This window comes from Monodon monoceros, unplaced genomic scaffold (assembly GCF_005190385.1).
Source record: "Monodon monoceros isolate NGI ecotype Baffin Bay Population unplaced genomic scaffold, NGI_Narwhal_1 Super_Scaffold_21, whole genome shotgun sequence".
NCBI classification, from domain to species: domain Eukaryota; kingdom Metazoa; phylum Chordata; class Mammalia; order Artiodactyla; family Monodontidae; genus Monodon; species Monodon monoceros.
In genome coordinates, this window is record NW_021703778.1 from 90498059 (window position 1) to 90519172 (window position 21114).

The 21114-nt window shown below is 39.6% G+C and overlaps 1 long non-coding RNA gene and 1 other non-coding gene across 3 annotated transcripts; one reads left to right on the forward strand and one right to left on the reverse strand.

Annotated features, from left to right (window-relative positions):
- Nucleotides 1-2580: 2580 nt before the first annotated feature.
- LOC114904343 lies at nucleotides 2581-20157 on the reverse strand. 2 transcript variants are annotated; one of them, XR_003795936.1, is made up of 5 exons: nucleotides 20026-20157; nucleotides 18450-18530; nucleotides 12671-12718; nucleotides 12135-12218; nucleotides 2581-10431 (listed from the first exon to the last, which is right to left on the reverse strand). It is a non-coding gene; the product is annotated as an uncharacterized LOC114904343 (long non-coding RNA). The 2 variants fall into 2 exon arrangements; XR_003795937.1 differs by lacking the exon at nucleotides 12135-12218.
- Nucleotides 13889-13996, forward strand: LOC114905254. The gene has a single exon (XR_003796116.1). It is a non-coding gene; the product is annotated as a U6 spliceosomal RNA (small nuclear RNA).
- Nucleotides 20158-21114: the final 957 nt, after the last annotated feature.

The following is a 21114-nucleotide window of genomic DNA, read 5'->3' on the forward strand; positions in this document are numbered from 1 at the left end:
CTCTGTATCCTCAGTTTATAATCTAGTCAAGAGATGGGACACTCAAATAACCACATGAAGACATTTAAAATTACAACTGTAGTAAGGGTTCTGAAGAAAAGGGACATAGAGATATAAGCACATATAGCAAGTAACTGACCTGGTTTGGGGGTCAGGTAAGGCCTCTCTGTGGGAGTAATGTTTCAGCAGTGGTCTGAAAGATGAGTAGGCATTTAATAAGCTGACGAAGAGAACAGTCTATACAAAGGCCCTTAAAAAGACCTGTAGGAGTTACAACGGTGTCCAGAAACCTGCGGATGCAAGGTCTTATCGGCCTTCTGAAAGATGTTTGTTTTTATCCCAACAACCTTGAAGAATTTTAAAGGAGGCCTATGACAGGATCAAATTTTCGTTTTCAGAACCTCATTAGGGTTGTCCTATGGAGAATGGGTGGGAGGGCGGCAAGCAGACCACTAAGGAGGGGCTGGCACTAGAACAATCAAGAGACGATAGCCTAGTGGTGGTGCACAGAGAAGTTAATGTGGTTCTGATGTGGCTAGCAGATTTTTTTTTTTTTGCTGCGCTGCGCAGCATGTGGGATCTTAGTTCCCTGACCGGGGACCGAACCCACACCCCCTGTATTGGAAGCGCAGTCTTAATAACCACTGGACCACCAGGGGAGTCCCCAGTGGCTAGCAGATTTAATAGCAGATTCTTTCCATTTTAGACTGCATATAGGATATTTTCCTTTAAAACTATTTGAAAGAGAAAATTCTGGCTCGCTTTATGCTTTTGAGTTGCAAAATTTGGTTAAGTAAGGGCGAAGCCTCTGGCAACAACCAGTACCAGAAAAGCTCTTTCTACTCCTAAAGAATGAGACCTAATACTAATACTACATTGAATCATCCTGGAATTCTTATTGTGTATGGGTATGTCTGCCTCAACGTATTTCCTTTCTTTAAAAAGCTGTTCTTACGTAGCGATTTTCCTTAACCTCTGGATTTGCTGTTTTGGTAGACTTTCAATAGAAAATTAAATGCTTGAACTTGACATCAAATTAAGCTGGCTAGTTTTAAATATTTTTTTTTCTCTCAAATACAAATTACATGTTTACTCTAGAAAAAAATTCAGATATAGATGTGTGACAAAGGAAAGGGTAAAAGTATACTTCCCCTTACATTTCTGAGAGGCACAATGTAGCATGCTGGGAGCCAAATGATTTAGATTCAGATTGTGGCTTGGTTACTTATTGGCCATGAACTTGAAGAATTAAACTCTTCTTGTAAGATAGGGATTAAAAACTAACTAGGGCTCTAGTGAGGATTAAATGAGTTAATGAATACATCTAATGTAATTAAGAGTAATGCTTAATATTAAGTGCTTAATAAATGCTAAGCTATTATAACCTTCATGCGTGTGGACAGACACATAGACATAAAGGGCAATTATATTTTTCACATTATTCTGCAACCTGCTTCTCAAATAATACATGTCACAGACAGCTTTCTATACCAGGCCTCACAAATTACTTAACACCTGCATATGATTCAATAATCAATACATCAGAATTTAACCATTGTTTTATTGGATCCTTGTCATGTCTTTTGCGTATCTGTCCTCGTATTTCTGTAGGAGTGATTCCTAACGTGGAACAGAGTCAAAGGGCATGTGCATTTACAATTTTGATATTATGACTTCCATAAATGTTGTACCAATTGTACTAATGTTCTCACTAATGGCTGACTTTTTTAAACAAAGCCTTAGTGGTATAAAAGCTCCTCTGGAAGTCTATAACATCAATAATGACTGGCTGATATTAACAGATTCTAAGGCTAGTTATCATTTAGCACTGTATGTATGTTGAATAAAAGTGTTTTCAAAATTCCATGTATTTGTAAGAACAAAAAAATTGCATATATAAAGTCCCCAAGTTGTACACTTTGGAGCTCCTTAATTAATGGCAGAAACCATCTCAATTTTTGTAACTCCAGCATCTAGCACAGTACCTGGGAGTGGAGTTATCAGTGTGTGTTAAATGAATAGTCTCATAAATCAAAGGAAGGAACTATTACATTAGTTGTCACATCACAAAAACCACATAGCTTTTGTTCATTTGACAATAGCCAATCCCAAGGAAGTTTGTAACAGCTTTCTTAAAACTGAAAAAACTCCTTTCCTTTCCTCTGAATCTAGCAGGATCTCTTCTTAATTAGCGTTGAAACATCTTTAGTTAACTTTTTAAAATTAAATATAAAAGCTTCTTAATTACCGGCAGTAACTGTATCATTATTTCCTTACCAGAAACTAAACATTTGCTCCTAGACCTAGCATAAGGTTGGCCCTAAAGGTAAAACAGGGGATGGCATAAGGGCCTAGTTTAAATAAGGTGCCTCTTTATTCATATGGTTGCCTGTTTTTCCCTTGCACTACAACAGAAACTGCCACAACTTGGCATCAAGAAACCCAGGTCCTTTGTCTTCTTTATTTGACATATGGCGCCTACCTAAGCACAGGTCTGTGGATAGGCTCCTTCTTCCATCTCCATAATTTACTGCATTATTAGAATTACCCATTCCAAATAACAACACAGTGAAATTTCAGTGCATTCTCAGCCCATGCTGCTTTATTGCCAAAATATATATGTACACAGGCGCAGAGTTTCCAACTTTTACAGCAGTTCCTTTTTACAGCAAAGAATATTTCTTCTAATATCCCAAAGATGCATAGATTAGAAAGCAAGCTGCCTTTTGTAAAACTTCAAACATTCAATGAATTCTTTTAACATTATCTTATATACCAATGAGGCAATGAAGCAGATCTGAACAAGTAAAAACAAAAGCTACTGAAGTAAAACTCTATGCAAAGGTTATTTTAACGTGAATCTTTTAAATTACCAGCGATAGGTGGTTTTAAGGTAAGCGCCAAGACTATTACTGTTGTTTACGGACTGATGATAATGTATTGCCAGAATATTTATCCCTGGGAGAAAATTATACTTTATGGCATGGCATACCATCACCAGGGGAGACAAAATCTTTTGAAAATTCTAACCTTAAGATATCTACTCTTGACTTTAAAAGTTTACGAGTATGGGGCTTCCCTGGTGGCGCAGTGGTTGAGAGTCCGCCTGCTGATGCAGCGGACATGGGTTCGTGCCCCGGTCTGGGAAGATCCCACATGCCGCGGAGCCTGCGCGTCCGGAGCCTGTGCTCCGCAGCGGGAGAGGCCACAATAGTGAGAGGTCCGCGTACCAGGAAGAAAAAAAAAAAAGTTTACGAGTATGGGTTCCTGGAGAAATCTGTGATGTCTGGGCTTCTAATATTAACATTTTAATATGGCCTAGTGGAAATAATAGGAACAGAGATTAGAGAAACTCTGTCCTTAAATCTTTACTGGTTTCATTGTCTGGCAGACATTTTATTGATAAGTACCAAACTGAAACTTTACATATGGGATATGACATTTCACTTCCTGAACTGGGTAAAAGGACTATAAGTTATTCATTAGGAACTACTGGAAAGTTACCATTCCACTTAAACATTCCTAAAGGTATTCAAAGTGAAGATTAAAATGAGGTTGAAATAATTTTGGAAAAATTATTTTTCAATCATAGAACATGAAACCTGGAAGGGGCCTAGTGAAAATCATCCAGTCTAACCTTGAATTCTCTTCTACTTAGGTCTCTTTCAAATATAATGAATCACATTTGTACATTACTTGTCATGATCACATGTACTTACATGGGTTATTTCAAAGTCAGAAATCATCTCAAAAAATTTTAAGCTATTACAATGAACTGATCTATTTTCTTCATCAAGTAATAAACAGCAAGGTTTTTCTTTTTTACAAAACAGGAAAACTTGCTCCTGTCTACCTGGCATCAAAAGCTTTAGGCAACAAATTATGAAGTCTAACCAAAACATCAAGGATAAAACTCTGGCTATAAAAAAATTTCTTTAAAAACTTAAATACAGTAACAACAGAAAAACCAAACCACAGATGTATCTATATTTTAAGGACTATTTCCATAAAATGGAATGGGCTCCTTTGCTGGAAGGATCTTTTATGGTTGGGTAATACCAGTACCATCCAAAGAGTCACCTAGTTACCTGAAAATCCTGGAACATCTGAAATATGTCCATGTTGCCTCTATTCACTTCCAAGATTCTAGTCTTAAGAGATCCAAACTTAAGCCACATAAATTGTATCAGACAAACCCCATCCCTAGTTACTCTACATCTTCCACACTGGTATTCCATACTCTTTCTGAAACTCTGCACCTTTCTATTATAGCCATAGCAGCTTCTTTATTTATTTGAACATGCTTAGTTTGTGCCTTTTGTTTTTAAACATGCTTGGGGACTAATGGAACCAGGCAAGAGGTTAGAGGGTGAGCACTGTTATGCTCTATTCCTGACAGTTTGAATGTCTTATGGTTGCCCCTGTTTATCTTCTAGCTTCCATTTTCAATGGAAGTAAGATAATCTTAGAAAATGAAAATAATCCAAACAATAAATTCAAGCTAGTGGTTTAAGTCTCTATTGCTTCATTATTAATAAATGCATATATCTAATTACTAGTAGCCACATAACATTGGACATTTTCAACCATGCATTAGAATATTATACTCTAAAATAAGAGTTATGGGCCTGCCACTATTGCTTGCACTTCCATCCAGACCCACTTTTAATAAACATGCAGAGTAAACCCCTTGACTCAGAAGAAGTAGAGGAAATTACATGCAAAGTTTCAACTGAAAATGTGGGTTAATAAAGTGATTGCTTAGAAATGTAGGCAGGTGCTCCACATCTATCACAATGCTGCTTCAGAACAGAGGTACAAAAGTCACACACAAAAAGGTTAAAATTAGGACCACTATTCAGTTATAAAAGGATTAATTGCAACTTCTGGTCCTTTTGGGTAGAGAGTGATGTAAAAAATTTGGGAAAATAGAGTACTGAGAGATGTCCTCTGGAGCAGTGAGTTTTCTTGGCCATTTACTGACAGTGATGGCATAGAAGAGCATAGGTGGTATAGAGATGATGAAGATGCTCTTAGGCAGAATAGTTTGATTCACATTAATAAGCATTACCTGCACAGCTCCCTGGGGAAAAGGAGTTCATGAACAGCAGAGCTAATACAATGTAAACTCAAAAATCAATGCCCTGAAGTTTAGCATAGCCCTCTGCTTTTGAAAACTATTGGCCAAGGAATCCTTCCAAACATGGTATAATTAACAGCCAAGCAATGTTCTGAATAAACTAGAAGCAATTTGCTTGCACCAGCAGCACCATGAGAATGTAAACTCCTGGAGGCCAAGGGTCTCTTCATATTTTGCATATCACAGGTACACAAAGAGTAAACATGAGACCAAAACAACATTGAAAAGTATCAACCATACTTTGAGACTACAAAAACTTGTAGCACATTTGAGCATTTAAAACTATGAATGTTGCTATTAAGGGTAATCTTTAATTGTTCTAAGTAACTAAACTGTTACTGACATCACTGTAATATGCAGTGGTGTCCTCGTGATCGTGCAGATGTTTGAATATTGCTTGGTTATTCCAATGTCTCTTAACACAAAACTGAAGACATAGGACATTTAAAGAGGAGCTATAGCCTTCTCTCTATCCTTTGGAGTTGCCATTTAAGAATCTAATATTCAAGAGGCACTATTTTCTTAGATCCACCCATCTTTCAGTTTTCTCCCCTGGGAAAACAAGGGAACACAGACACAATTTTTTCAGGGATCTTCAAGGTGCTAAATGGCCAAGATGAACATGAGGTAAAAGGGAGTAAGAAGTCACCCTCATTCCGTTATTACATCCTGATGTGAGAGCTGTATGATTCAGATCAAGAAACTAGTTTGCTGGGTTCTTGTTAAAATAAGCAATCACAGGCCACAGGCCTTGGCACATCTACATTAGACAGTGTACTGTCTCTGGCCATTCCCTTCAGTCCTTTTGCTTTATACCTTTAAATCCTAACGTCCCTACACTAACAGGCATGAGGAAAAGCCAGCTATCCAAGTTCTTAGTCTGTTTTTTTAAACTCTAAATATACACACACAGCAAACTTTTCTCTCTCTTTAAAAAATGTACCCAGGAAACTTACTGGAGAAAGATGAGGTGACAAAGCAAAAAGTATGCCATTTTATAAATGCCTGTTGTTAAAAGAAACATCATAAGCAAAATCCCCACACGATGAGCTTCAGTGGGGTTTACTCAGTAGGAGTACGTTTCCAGGTTAAGCATCAGAAAAGCTTAAATGGCTCTAACCCTCTGCTCTAGCAAACAAGTAGGGTCTTTAACCTTTAACTTGCACAAACGTTGCGATTTCTCACATAATGACATATTCATATACATTCATAGTTTTGTTTTTTTTTAAGTACCTTTTACATACTCTTTACCTACAGCATCTTTTTCCTTTCATGGAATTCTGTTATCACAGAGCCTCAAACTCAAGTAGTATTCTACTGTACAACCCTGCTAACGCAACTTAGTATACATGCAAAACTGTTATTGCTACTGAAATTCTACCTCTTGAAAATTGTTTGTTTTATGGCTTTTTTTTTTGCAATAGGAAATATTCTTTCCTATATACTGTGCTATTTTGCATTCATTACCTTTTCAGAGGTATTTTTTTAAATGTTTAAATGCTTTTCAGAAGTGGATTCTCCCAGGCACTCAACTAATTGAACCAGGAGTACAACTACTTTAAGTACACTATAAGAATCTAAACCTGGGTCCCTCGAGATTTGCTGCCCAAGAGTCAATTTCTTTAAGCCTGCTTCTGCACACAAGACACACCACATTAAAAAAGTTTTGCATTTCCTATCATACTAACTATAGAATCTGTGGCAATAAATCCTGGACTCTCCTAATACTGAGATTTAAAAATCACCCCAGAAAACTGCCATTTCCAAGTTCTCAAGAAAGCTTTTAGAGGTAGGAATTTCTTTTCTACAGAAAGCTATGCTTTCAGAACAAAACAACTTTTCTTTCTACAAGGAAAAAAGAGTGAAAGCTGTCTGAGGCAATTTACTATAACCAAGCAGGGAGTTAGTTAATATTAATACATGGCAACCTAGGTAGCCTCCATTTAGCTACATTGCCAATTCTCATGAAAAGGTCTGGAATCTCATCAATACACAATTCAGCAAATTTGGAAACAGGAAAAGCCCAAGAGAAATTAATCTAGGACACTCAACTACTGACCAGTGTTCTTCTGTTAACATGTAGCATACTGCAGATAGGAAACATAAATGGTCTTCAGATTAGAAAAGCACTCACTTGAGCAATTAACATAGCATCTCAGTAAGACATGCAAAATGTAAAATAATCTGATGCAAAAAGAGTGGGAAAACAATAAACCTACAAGACATACAATGTGAAAACAGTGTAAGAACAGTCTCACCTCAAAGAGAGCAAAGCAGAATCATGAAATGGGGCCTCATTTTGATATAAGGTTTCATAACACACAAAGGCAACTTGGTTTCCTACCTCATGGAAAGCTTAAAAATCCTCAAAGACAGTATCTCACCTTGTGACCCCATATTTCTATTCATAAATGAGTCTTTTTGGCCTTAATCTCTTTTCCCCAGGGAGAATATCACGGATTCAGATATTTATGAGAAAAGAAAAGGTCTAGATTTTCCACTCTTTTTACACTATTAGTTATTATCAATAATTCATCCTGAAGTTTAAATTATTACTAGGCTCATGCACTAACCCCTAACATGGCACTACAATATGCTACCAAGCACTAATGCTTACAAAACTATACACATCTCAAAATGGAAGACATTGGTGATTTTGTTGTTCTTAAACAACTTGTAACATCTGTCCACAAGTATTAAAATATACATATATATATTTCTATTGCACATATCCCATTTTTGTTCAACTTTTTAAAAGAAAAACTGCCAGCTAACATGGATGAGCAAAGGAAAGGAAGTAGGCACAGCTACAGATTGAGGCATAGTCCTGCCTAAAATTATAGCTTTTGCCATCATGAAGTGGACCAAAATAGACCAGGAAAAACAATGTAGATGTATTAAGTAAACACTGGGCAAATACAACTGGAATGTACCCATTTTGTTAAATGCCATCTGGTGAAAATCATGGAAGATACAGATGCAGAAACAACCTGAAAGCATTAAACAGTGGTTCTCTTAGCTTTGAAATGAAAATATGTAAAGCAACTGGAGAAGATGAGTCTGATACACACACAATTATTCAAACAAGTGGGCCAGAGATGGTTTCACTGGTGCTGACAGTAGAGGGTCTCTATCCCCTGCCAAACAATCCTACCCAAAAAGTTGCCCAAAAAAACATGGGGAGGATGGGTAACAGACAACTGAAGATACAAATTCTCCATATGATATTCCCAGCATACCAACGGGACTCATGTATATAGGTTCCATTCTGTCTTTATCAATTCCAAAATACTGATAGAAAACATCAGGAAGTGGCTGAGAAGTCAGAGAAAAATCTAAGTTACCTTTATCCAAGTTACTTCTACTATGCTTTACCACTCAGTAATTGCCCCCAATTAAAGGAAATTATATTTTATATTATGTAATTATTTTACTAAAACGCTTCCATATGCCAATTCAAATTGGTTGACCAATTTAACTAATCATTAAGAGTGCTCAATATTTCCAATTTTTGGCTATTTTTATCACTCTCAAATTCTGGTAAATCTGCCCCAAGATTTCAGCAGCACAACATGCATGGCCCTGGGCAAACATTCCCTGTATCACAGAGATGATCTAAGATGATTTGTTCTTAATTTCATCTAACCAGCTGTAAATTCTTTCTTTACTTACAAAACCTTATAAAGGTTTCATTCTTCTTATGTAAACACCTGGCAATTCATACAATGGTCCTCTGTTGATTTGGAAGCAAGGACGGCTTTACCCTGTAGTCTGTTCATCAGATAGTTATAAGTTTTAACAGAAAGAAAGGAAATTCATTATTTCTTACTGGAACTATTTTTCTTGTTTGAGTTTTTTCAGACCCTGGATTTCTTCTAAATCTACACTGACCCAACCACAGTCTGGGAACATTTCTTCTGAGGCCCATTCTCTGATGAGAAAGTTCAGTTCCAACTGGGGAAAGTTACCTCAGTCCCAGCCTTTTCAGCCAAACATACACCTATTGCCTAGAAAAATAAATCAAATACCCAAGAACCCATCTTGGATCAAAGGGAAAAAGTTACTTATCCTTTTACAAAAAACAAAGCTATAGAATGTGAAACGCCATAAAGTCAGACGGAGCTGCATGAAGCATTTTCACTTCTTCTTCTTAGGAGAAAGGAGTAATATGGAAACTTTCCTCGTTTTTTTCTCCACTCCTGTATGTCCAAAGGTGAAGGCAGGTCATACTGTAGGGTCCATCCCAAGATCTTCTGAACAGAAAAACCACTTTTGCCACTTTTCTTCCAGCCTTAGCAGCATGTAAAACCAAGTCTCAAGTGCTATATAAATAAGACTGCACGAAAAAGAATGAACTAATTTTAATACAGTAGCTTCTCATCCTAGGGTGGTGAAGAGGGTTCCATCCCTGGACTCAAAACTGTTTAGTTCCCTTTTACCAATTTTTCACTAAACCCAAGCATGCACTCATAGGGTTAGCATCTGCACAATGTGGTTATTCCTTAGAAGAATGAAAAAACATTAAAAAATACCATATATCCAAAGACTTCTGAGAAAGAAGTCCACCACAGCTTCCTTCTCCAGGAGAAATATCCCTCTTATCATCCAAAAATGTGGACTTACACATGTAAAAATGTGTATTTATAGAGTTGTGATAATGTACTCACATATGCAACTAACCTTGTGATATCTTGTCTTTATGCTTCTTTATTACATCAAAGGTTTTACTGCAAAATTGGACCTTTGTTCTTATCCAGTAAATCTATGCCAAAAGATGAGCCAGGTATTAGAAATATATGTAATTTTTTAAGCATCTCTTTCACTTCAAATTAGAACACATATTTGGAATTTACTGCTGCAAGTCTCAACTGTGCTTATCACAACAGTGGCTAAAACTGGAAGACGTTAAAAAAAAACACCCTGATGTCACGCATGCTTGCTATTTCGTCTTCTTGTCTGGAACAAAAGGTAAAGAATTCACAAATATCACCATCTAAGCACCTGTTTCAAATGATATCAGCCTTCAGCTTGTAAAATTATTTGTGATTAAGCAAATTGCAGCAGAAGATGCATGTCAGTTGCTTCTTTCTTCCTAGAGAAGTTAGCAGGATGACTGCATCCCAGGGGCTTCTCTTCTTTGAATCTGAGAGGTGGAACAAAAAGAAGAGCAGCCTTTTCCAGTCCAAATCATGGAGGTAAAGTTTAGAGAAGAGATATCCACATTTCAAGAATAGGGAAGGTGGCCTGATAAAAGCAGGACAACCCCACTCCAGGAGACAACACAGAAATACCTGGAAATACAAAATAAATTGAAAACAGGAAGATTAAGATAGGTACTTCTATATGAGCTTACTTTTTAAAAATAGTATTTTAAAACACACAGAAAAAAAATTTTTTGGATTACATATTGTTTAAAAGAAAATGTCCAACCACACCACCAAATTCAGTATTATCACTGGAAAAGCAGAAGCAGGGGAGCTTCCCTGGTCGCGCAGTGGTTAAGAATATACCTGCCAATGCAAGGGCCATGGGTTCAAGCCCTGGTCCGGGAAGACCCGACATGCCGCAGAGCAACTAAGCCCGTGCGCCACAACTACTGAGCCTGAGCTCTAGTGCCCACAAGCCACAACTACTAAACCTGTGCACCTAGAGCCCGTGCTCCACAACAAGAGAAGCCACCACAATGAGAAGCCCATGCACTGCAACGAAGAGTAGCCCCCGCTCACCACAACTACAGAAAGCCCGTGCGCAGCAACGAAGACCCAACACAAAAAATAAAATTTAAAAAAAAAAAAAAAAAAAGAAAAAGAAAGAAAGAAAAGCAGAAGCAGGGACTTCCCCAGCGGTCCAGTGGTTAAGACTCCACCTTTCAATGCAGGGGACACGGGTTCGATCCCTGGTCGGGGAACTAAGATCCCACATGCGTAAGGGTGCGGCCAAAGAAATAAATATATAAAAAATAAGAACAAACTAACAAATAAAAAGAAAGAAAGAAAAGCAGAAGCAGTAGCCAAGAAACTTATGTAAGTATGATACAAAAAGCTAGAATTATATAAAAACTTGCATTATATAAAATGAGACACACATGTTAATTTCCTCTTATGCAAATGGAATAATATAGTCCATGAAATGATTCTATATAAAACATTTGTGTTGGGACTTCCCTGGTGGCACAGTGGTTAAGAATCTGCCTGCCAATGCAGAGGATATGGGTTCAAGCCCTGGTCCAGGAAGATCCCACATGCCGCGGGGCAACTAAGCCCGCGAGCCACAACTACTGAGCCCACATGCCACAACTACTGAAGCCCATGCCCCTAGAGCCTGTGCTCCACAACAAAAGAAGCCACCGCAATGAGAAGCCCACGCACTGCAACAAAGAGTAGCCCCTGCCCACCACAACTAGAGAAAGCCCACATGCAGCAACAAAGACCCAACACAGTCAAAAATAAATAAATATTTAAAAATTAAAAAAAAAAAAAATCTGTGCTTAAAAGCAGTATTGTAGGACTTCCCTGGTGGTGCAGTGGTTAAGAATCCACCTGCCAAAACAGGGGACACAGGTTCGAGCCCTCGTCTGGGAAGATCCCATGTGCTGCAGAGCAACTAAGCCCGTGCACCACAACTACTGAGCCTGTGCTCTAGAGCCCATGTGCCACAGCTACTGAAGCCCACATGCTTAGAGCCCATGCTCCACAACAAGAGAAGCCACTGCAGTGAGAAGCCCGTGCACCACAACAAAGAGTAGCCCCTGCTCGCCACAGCTAGAGAAAGCCAGTGTGCAGCAACAAAGACCCAACACAGCCATAAATAAATAAATAAATAATTTTATAAAATAAATAAATAAAACCAGTATTGTACTCCAAAGTTGATGCTTAAATACTTAATACTCAAAACCATATGTGTCATCTTACTCGGAATTATCTTCAACTACCTAAGACCAAGAGTGAACCATAAAAATTTTGTAAACTATAAACACAGGTAAAACAATACGTACTGTAGCATGATCGCCAAATGCAAGCATGTAAAAACATTAGCAGTTCACTGCTGTTAAACATCACACTTGTTAAACTGCAAATATCTGCAAAAGTAAATCAGACAAAAAAAGGACAAATACTGTCTAAGTCCTCTTACATGAGGTAACTAGACTAGACAAATTCACAGAGAAAGAAAGTGGTAACTAGGAACTGGGGGGGCGGGGGGCTGGTGGCAGGGAAGTGGAGAGTTACTGCTTAATGGGTATTGAGTTTGTTTGGGATGATGAATAAGTTCTGGAAATAGACAGTGGTAATGGTTACAGAACAATGTGAATATACTTAATGCCACTGAATTATACATTTAAATATAGTTAGAATGATAAATTTTATGTTATGTATGATAATAAAGAAATAAATCACAGGTACATATCAAAAGCTTAAATAAATTAGTTAAGCTTACAAAAATGGCCAATGGTGACTGGCTAACTAGTCTTCCTAGCCCTCCATTTTTAGTATGTCACAGAGATTCAAAAACACCTCTCAACTCCAAACTGACCTTGAATAACCTCTTCTGGTTGAAGACGAGACAGTTCTGATTCAAAACCTACAAAAGGAAAATGTAAATTAATTCAGAAGGTAAAGAACTACAGAATTCGCATTTGTTATAAAAGCAGCAGAGGAAGTGAGAGAAAAAACTGAGAATATCCACATACAGGCCTTTAGAACCCTACGGAGAACAGAGCTGTTTCATTACATAAGCTTACTCAAGCTAGTTCAAAGCTTGCACCAGCCACTAGACTGTTCTGGAGCTCAATTCTAATGGCCAGATAATTGGCAGTAATGTTGAGGGGGAAAGAAGATACAAGCTAGTTCTTTCCACAAGTAAATATGCTGAAAGAATTCTATATAAACCAAATAAGTACCAAAGAAGTCTTTTAAAAATGCACCTTTTGGGCTTCCCTGGTGGCGCAGTGGTTGAGAGTCCGCCTGCCGATGCAGGGAACATGGGTTCGTGCCCTGATCCGGGAAGATCCCACATGCCGTGGAGCGGCTAGGCCCGTGAGCCATGGCCGCTAAGCCTGGCATCCAGAGCCTGTGCTCCGCAACGGGAGAGGCCACAACGGTGAGAGGCCCACGTACCGGAAAAAAAAAAACAAACACCTTTTTGGGACTTCCCTGGAGGTCCAGTGGTTAAGACTCTGTGCTTCCAGTGCAGGAGGCATGGGTTCGATCCCTGAACAGGGAGCTAAGATCCCGCATGCCATGCGGCTTGGCCCAAAAAAAGAGAAAGATAAAAAGCACCTTTTCCTTAATGTCATTTGCTGCAACATGGATGGATGTAGAAATTATCATATTAAGTGAAGTAAGCCAGAGACAGAAAGACAAATACCATATGATATCATTTATATGTGAAACGTAAAAAAAAATGATACAAATGAACTTATTTACAAAACAGAAACAGACTCACAGACACACAAAAAAAACAAACTTATGGTTACCAAAGGGGATGGCGGCTAAATCAGGAGTCTGGGATTAACATATACACACTACTATGTATAAAACAGGCAAACAAGGACCTACCATATAGCACAGGGAACTATACTCAATACCCTGGAATAACCTATAATGGAAAAGAATCTGAAAAAGAATACATATGTATGTGTGTATGTATATATATACACACATATATATATAAAACGGAATCACTGCTGTACACCTGAAACACAACATTGTAAATTAACTATACTTCAATTTAAAAAATGCACCTTTTCTTGTGCTTGCTTCAGCAGCACATATACTAAAACTGGGAATGATACAGAGAAGATTTGCATGGTCCCTGTGCAAGGATGACACACAAATTCGTGAAGCGTTCCATATTTTAAATTTATTCATTTATTCATTCATTTATGGCTGCGTTGGGTATTCATTGCTGTGCACAGGCTTTCTCTAGTTGCAGCGAGCGGGGGCTACTCTTCGTTGTGGTGCGCAGGCTTCTCATTGCAGTGGCCTCTCTTGTTGTGGAGCACTGCCTCTAGGCGCGTGGGTTTCAGTAGTTGTGGCTCGCAGGCTCTAGAGCGCAGGCTCAGTAGTTGTGGTGCACAGGCTTAGCTGCTTCGCGGCATGTGGGATCTTCCCGAACCAGGGCTCGACCATGTCCCCTGCATTGGCAGGCGGATTCTCAACCACTACGCCACCAGGAAGTCCCAAAAATGCACATTTTCTTAATAAGGAAAATGTCTAGACGCTTTTAAAGACAAATTCCTTTAGCAATATCAACTAATAAAAATGCATACATTCATCATATATAAACCTTATCCCCCAATCTACATCTTAATATTAGGCAATAATGACAGCACATCATAAGCTTGTATTCTCTTCCTAATACCCAGTTTTACATCTCAAACATGACTATTCAACTCTAAACTCTGCGTGTTTGAATCACAACCTGTAGGTTCCATTTGAAAACTGAATGAATAGTACCTTAGTATAAAAGCCAAAGTTTTGACCATTACCCAAAATTCCCCATAAGATCCCCACTGTATCTCTTTTGATGCCAATTCTATCTCCCCCTTCATCATGGGCTCCAACCATACTGGACTCTTTGCTCTTCCTGGAATGTCAGACACGCTACCTTATAGCCTGTGTACTGGCTGTTCTCTTTGTGAGAAGACTCTTTCCCCAGGTACTGACAGAGCTAATCGACTCACCTTGAAGTTTTTATTCAAATGTCACTTTCTCAAAGAGACCTACTCTGAGCCCTGATTTAAGATTATACTGTTCCCCCCATCCTATCCACAGATGTATCCCCACCATTCCTTTACCTTGTTCTACTTTTCCTTTTTCTTTTTTTTTTTTTTTTTTGCGGTACGTGGGCCTCTCACTGTTGTGGCCTCTCCCGTTGCGGAGCAGAGGCTCCCGACGCGCAGGCTCAGCGGCCATGGCTCAAGGGCCCAGCCGCTTCCGCGGCATGTGGGATCTTCCCAGACCGGGGCACGAACTCGTGTCCCCTGCATCGGCAGGTGGACTCTCAACCACTGCGCCACCAGGGAAGCCCTACTTTTCCTTTTAATCCATGCATGAAACACTACATAAGGCACTTATGTAAGGTACAATACTTATTATGTTTCTCATGTGTCCTGTCTAAAATGTAACCTCCACCAGGAAGGAACCTGTTTTGTTCACTGGTGAATCCCAGGCACCTAGAATAGCATGTGACCCATAATAAGCACTTAATAAAAATTTGTTGAACAACTGAATAGCAGGGCTCTTAAATATACTTAGCCAACATGAGCTAAAATTTAAATAGACAGGTCCTAGAGTTAGGTGAAGAAAGTACAACTATACACTCTGATCTACAAAACTTACAAATACATTCCTGTAAAGCTGGTGCCTTACTACGCATTTCTGGGTCTCTGAACTCACTTGTTTAGTGCTGTTGATTATACAAAAAATGTAACTTTATATTAGAAAATCTGACTTATTGAGAGGATGAAAAGGGAAAATAGGAATTTTCAATGAAGCTCTTGGGCTAGCCAGATCTGAGTCAAATGACTTTGTAGTAGTCAGCTTCTAAGATGGTCCTCCCTTACTGCTGCCTCCTGGTATTCACACCCTTTAATAATCCCTTCTAAAAATGTACCAGGGTTCACCTATGTGACTACTGTATAATAAAAAATTTGACTGGCCTTTGTCCCTAGAGGGAGACTACAAATTGTTGGAATTTACAGTAAATGAACCAGTGGAAATTAAACAACAAACTCCTAAACAACCAATGGGTCAAAGAAGAAATCACAAGGGAAATTTGAAAATATCTTGAGACAAATGAAAACAAAAACACAGCATACCAAAACTTACAAGATGCAGCAAAAGCAGTGCTAAGAGTAATATACAGCTGTAAATGCTTAAATTAAAAATGAAGAAGGATATCAAATCAACAGCCTAACTTTATACCTTAAGGAACTAGAAAAAGAATAAATAAACCCAAAGCAGCCAGAAAGAAGGAAAAAATAAATATGAAACCAAAGATTGGTTCTGACAGGGTCATGGGAACCCTTGAATCTGCAGCCAGTTGGTCAGAAGTGCAGGTGGCCTGGGGATCCTCCAAAGTGCTGCTGGCATCTAAAGTGAGGGCAGTCTTCTTGGGGGATCATGCCCTTTTGACTTGTGGGGTCTGCATTAATTCCAGATGGTGTCAGAATTGTACTGCAGTATACTAGTTGGTGTCTAAACAATGACCAAAAGAATGAGGAGGAAGTGACAGTGAGTGACTTTTGAGGCAAGGTCACAGATGGGATTGTGGCTTCTGCCTTGCTCTCCTGAATTGCTTGTTCTGGGAAAAGCCAGCTGCTGTATCATGACACTCAAGCAGCCCTGGAAGAGGCTGACAGTGGTAGGAATGAGGCTTTCCACAACCAGCATGAATTTGCTAGCCATGTGAACCATGCAATTAGATGACTGCCACCCCAGCTAGTATCTTGACTGTAACCCTGTATGAGACTCCAAACCAGAAGCTCTAGTAACTCCTGACCCACACAAACTGTGCGAGATAATAAATGTTTACTGTTGTTTTAATCCACTACATTTTGGGTAATTTGTTACACATCAATAAATAGCTCAAGGGCTTCCCTGGTGGCACAGTGGTTGGGAATCCGCCTGCCAATGCAGGGGACACGGGTTCGAGCCCTGGTCTGGGAAGATCCCATATGCTGCGGAGCAACTAAGCCCGTGCGCCATGACTACTGAGCCTGCACTTTAGAGCCCGTGAGCCACAGCTACTGAAGCCCACGCACCTAGAGCCCATGCTCCACAAAAGAAACCACTGCAATGAGAAGCCTGTGCACCACAACGAAGAGTAGCCCCTGCTCGCCAAAACTAGAGAAGGCCCACGTGCAGCAACAAAGACCCAACGCAGCCAAAAATAAAAAATAAATTTTTAAAAAAATTATTAAAAAACAACAAGAACAAACAAACAAATGCTGGGACTTCCCTGGCGGTTCAGTCGTTAAGACTCTGTGCTCCCAATGCAGGGGGCATGGGTTCGACCCTTGATCGGGAAACTAAGATCCCCCATGACACACGGCCAAAAAAAGAAAAAGAAAAACAAATGCTGGGTTTGTTGGACAGTTTCTGCCCCCAGATGTGGGCTAGACTATACTAATATAGATGTGCTTAAGTGGATTTATTTCCTCCCCATAAATGAAAGCACACTATACAATGTCCTGGGATTCAATATCCTAGGATAAACCAAAATGGAAAAGAATATAAAAAGAATATAGCTATATGTATAACTAAGTCACTTTACTGTACAGCAGAAATTAACACAACATTGTAAATCAACTATACTTCAATTTAAATAAATAAATTTACCCAGTTGAATCTGTGTTATTTAACAGTCTGCCTGGACTTAATTAAGGTTACAATCCAAGCAACAAAGCCTTGGCTCTAAAAGTATATGATAAAGACTCTACCAGCTAAAGGGTACTTATTCCTTTTTCCCTCTTCTTATTCCTTTTCTTAATATTGAAATACATATAGTTGGAGTTTTTCACTCATCTTTCTTCAATTTTTTTTATTGTAAAATACACACAACTTACAATTTATCATCTTAACCCCTTTTAAGTGTTCAGTTCAGTGGTAAGAAGTACATTCACATTATCGTGCAACCATCACCACCATCCATCTCCAGAACTCTTTTCATATTACAAATCTGAAACTGTACCAATTAAATAATAAACCTCCATTTCCCCTCCCTGCAGCCCCTGGCAACCACCATTCTACTGTCTGTCTCTATGATTTTAACTACTCTAAGTCCCTTATACAAGTGGTATACAAGATTTTAATCCTTAAAGCAGTTCAACATTGAATGTTTTTCATATAATACAATCAAGGTATATGACTAAGTAGATATTATGGTTTGAACTGTGTCCTGCCCAAATTCCTATGTTGTCATATGAATACCTCAAAATATGACCTTATTTAGAAACAGAGTCACTGCGGATGTAATTAATTAAGATGAGGTCATACTGGAGCCAAGTGGGCCCCTAATCTGACTGGTGTCCTTATAAAAGGGAGAATTTAGGACACAGACACACACAGGGAGGATGCCTTGTGAAGACTGGAGTTATGCTGCCACAAGCCGAAGAACTACCCAAAGCTAGAAGAAAAGCGTGGAACAAATCCTTCCCTAGTACCTTCAGGGAGAGATTATACCAATAATTTATAGTCACTTTTGATGTTCATCCTCTGTTGAAGCTAATGATCTCTTGCTCTACTTCTATCTAGCTATTGCCAATCTGCGTAAACAGTATTTGAAAGCATTAGCCACTATTACTCACTTGCCAAATCCTGAGTTCAGAATTTTGTTTTCTTTTTGAGATGAATATAAAAGCACCTACAAGTCAAGGAAAATGTTCTTCCTGTGATAAGGAAAAATAAAAAGAACATTACAAAAAAAAAAAAAAGAACATTACAGTAAGGATACAGCCCTCACTTTTGCTGTATGCATTTATGTGCAAAATTATTCAAATGAACCAAACTAGTCTTAAAAACATCACTATCAAAAACTATTCAGAAGGAACAATCAAAAAGAATTTACTCTCTACCTGCACTGGCATTAATTTTATAAAGATGTCAAAACTCCTGGAGCAGTGGTTCTCGAGTTTTTAAACACTGTCCCCTTTGAGAATCTGATGATGCTATGGACACGCTTCTCCAGCAAAACACCTTTGCTTTAGTATAAATGATCACTCCCCTGTTTGTGAGGTAGGAAGGAAGAATGTTCTGTTCCTTTCCTCTGCCCAGTATCTTCTTCTCCTAGATGAAATGAAAAAACTACTCTGGACAAAAGCAACAGAAACGTCTTATTTAGAAGTATTTCTTTACCTGGTATTTTCAGCTCTGTTAAATCCAGGGCCAGCAAAAAGCATACCAGACACATTCATTTGTATTTGGACATGTCATTCGAACTGGGCCTAACTAATGTGCCAGTTTTAAACAGGCTTCAACAACTCAGAAACCTTTCCACAATTTAACTGAAAGGCCGAATGAGGAGTCATAACAACCCAAATTACAAAAAAAGGTATCCCATGAAATTAAACAAAAACCGAACACAAATGACTGACAGTAGTATACTTTGTAACCCCACCCCATTACACAAATTACTTTATAATAATAACTCCCCAAAGTCTTTCTCATTCTCTCTATAAATATATACATAAATAAAAATTGTACACTGACTCCTTTAGTTCTGGAAAACTACGGTTAATTCTACCTAGAGTCAGCTGAGATTAATGCGCCATTAGGCAACTATCAGGTCATACAAGGACAAAGCTGCTTTCGCAGATCTTCAAAAAGTTTGAGAGGTGGGAGTGGGAACGAATGCATATAATAAAGGTAAGCAAGAGAACATACACAGACTCAAATTAAATCCCAGTAAGTGGGGGAAACCTGTTACACCAAATTTCAAGGTCAAAGGGACAGGGTCACAAAATACTCAGAGCCGCAACAGGCCTCGATTGAGACCCGAGCCTCAGGCAAAACAGTGGACACGAAGTTCGTGAGGCGAGGAGCATAAATAAATCAATAAAACAAAGATATTCTTCAAAGATAAACCGATGGCCGACGCAGAGAATGCCACATATGCACAAGCGTGGGTGCAATCATCGGGCAACAAGCCGAAAGCACAAAGGCAGCCAAAGGCAAGGCACTGAGAAGGTCAGTGGCAGATCGGGTCTGAGTTATGGTGCAACAACCCCCCAAAAGTCCGGGCTGCCGCCCGGGGGCCGCTCGCAAGGAAACCCGCGCCTGGCTAAGGCCCGTGCCACCTGCGGGCAGGCTCCGCGCACTCCGTTCTTCGGACGGCTTGGGCCGCGCCACCTCCTGCTAGTTCCCGTCTTTGCCTTCTCGGCTTACCTCGCACGGGCCAGCAGAAGCACTCGAGCGCCCGGGGTCCGGCCCTCCCCCTGGCCCAAAGGCCAGGGGGCCTCAACCCACCTCACTCCGCCATCTTTGCTCCTCCTCAAGTCCGCCAACCCTGCGGCGGCCGTTTCCACAGCCCCCGCCTCTTCCGCTAACGCTAGTACGGACTGGATAACGACTTGCTCAGGCGCGCTCTTCTTCCGTTGTAGGTTGGTTGGAATGTACGTCAATCAATAGCGCCAGCATCTCTTTTCCGGTCCGTTTTTGCGTCTGATTGGATCTCAGGGTTGAGGTAATAGGGAAAAATGTTCTCGTAATTCATTTCTTAGGGGTGTAAAATTAATTCCGCGTAGAAGCAGTGTCGCTTCGTAGTTAGGTAGTCCGGCTAGGCGGCGTGGCAGTTTTAAGCCATCGTTAGATTAAGCTATAGATTAAACTAATAATTTCATACTCAGGGCCTAGGAGCTTTTAATACTGGGCATAATACGACACCTAGGCAACCAATTTAATAGCTCAAGTTTGCCTCCTGACTTTGACCCATTTCCACTCCTAAAGAGCCCAAATGCCAGACTGCTGCTTATAGTTCTGGTCAATGCGCGAGAGCAGATTCGTCACTTTTCTTTGAGGGCCATTCTGCAGAATGTCAAACTGTTATAACTGACAGTCTTGTTGCTTACTACACCCAATTGTAGGGAGTACTGAGATTCTTTCTTCAGTGGTTCTTCCAGGAAAGGCAGGGAGTGTAATTGGGAGCTCCTCTAACGGCGCGCGACAAGCGATGGGCAGTATAGGTCCTCAAACACCATCAAGGCTGTCATCTGAGCTGCTTCCTAGAAGTACAGATTCCCTACGGCTGCAGCTCTCCGAGATCCACTTCCCTAAGTCTTCAGATGAGGCCAAGGAATCTTATTTTTACAGAAGCTTATGATAAAGGACATCTAAACGTACAGCTAATATCACATTTAATGGTGAGACAATACTTTGCCTTTAAGATCAGAAACAAGGTAAGGACGCAGTCTCCCACCACCTCTACTCTACATTGTACTGGAGGGTGTAGCCAGTGTGAAAAGGCAAATAAACAAA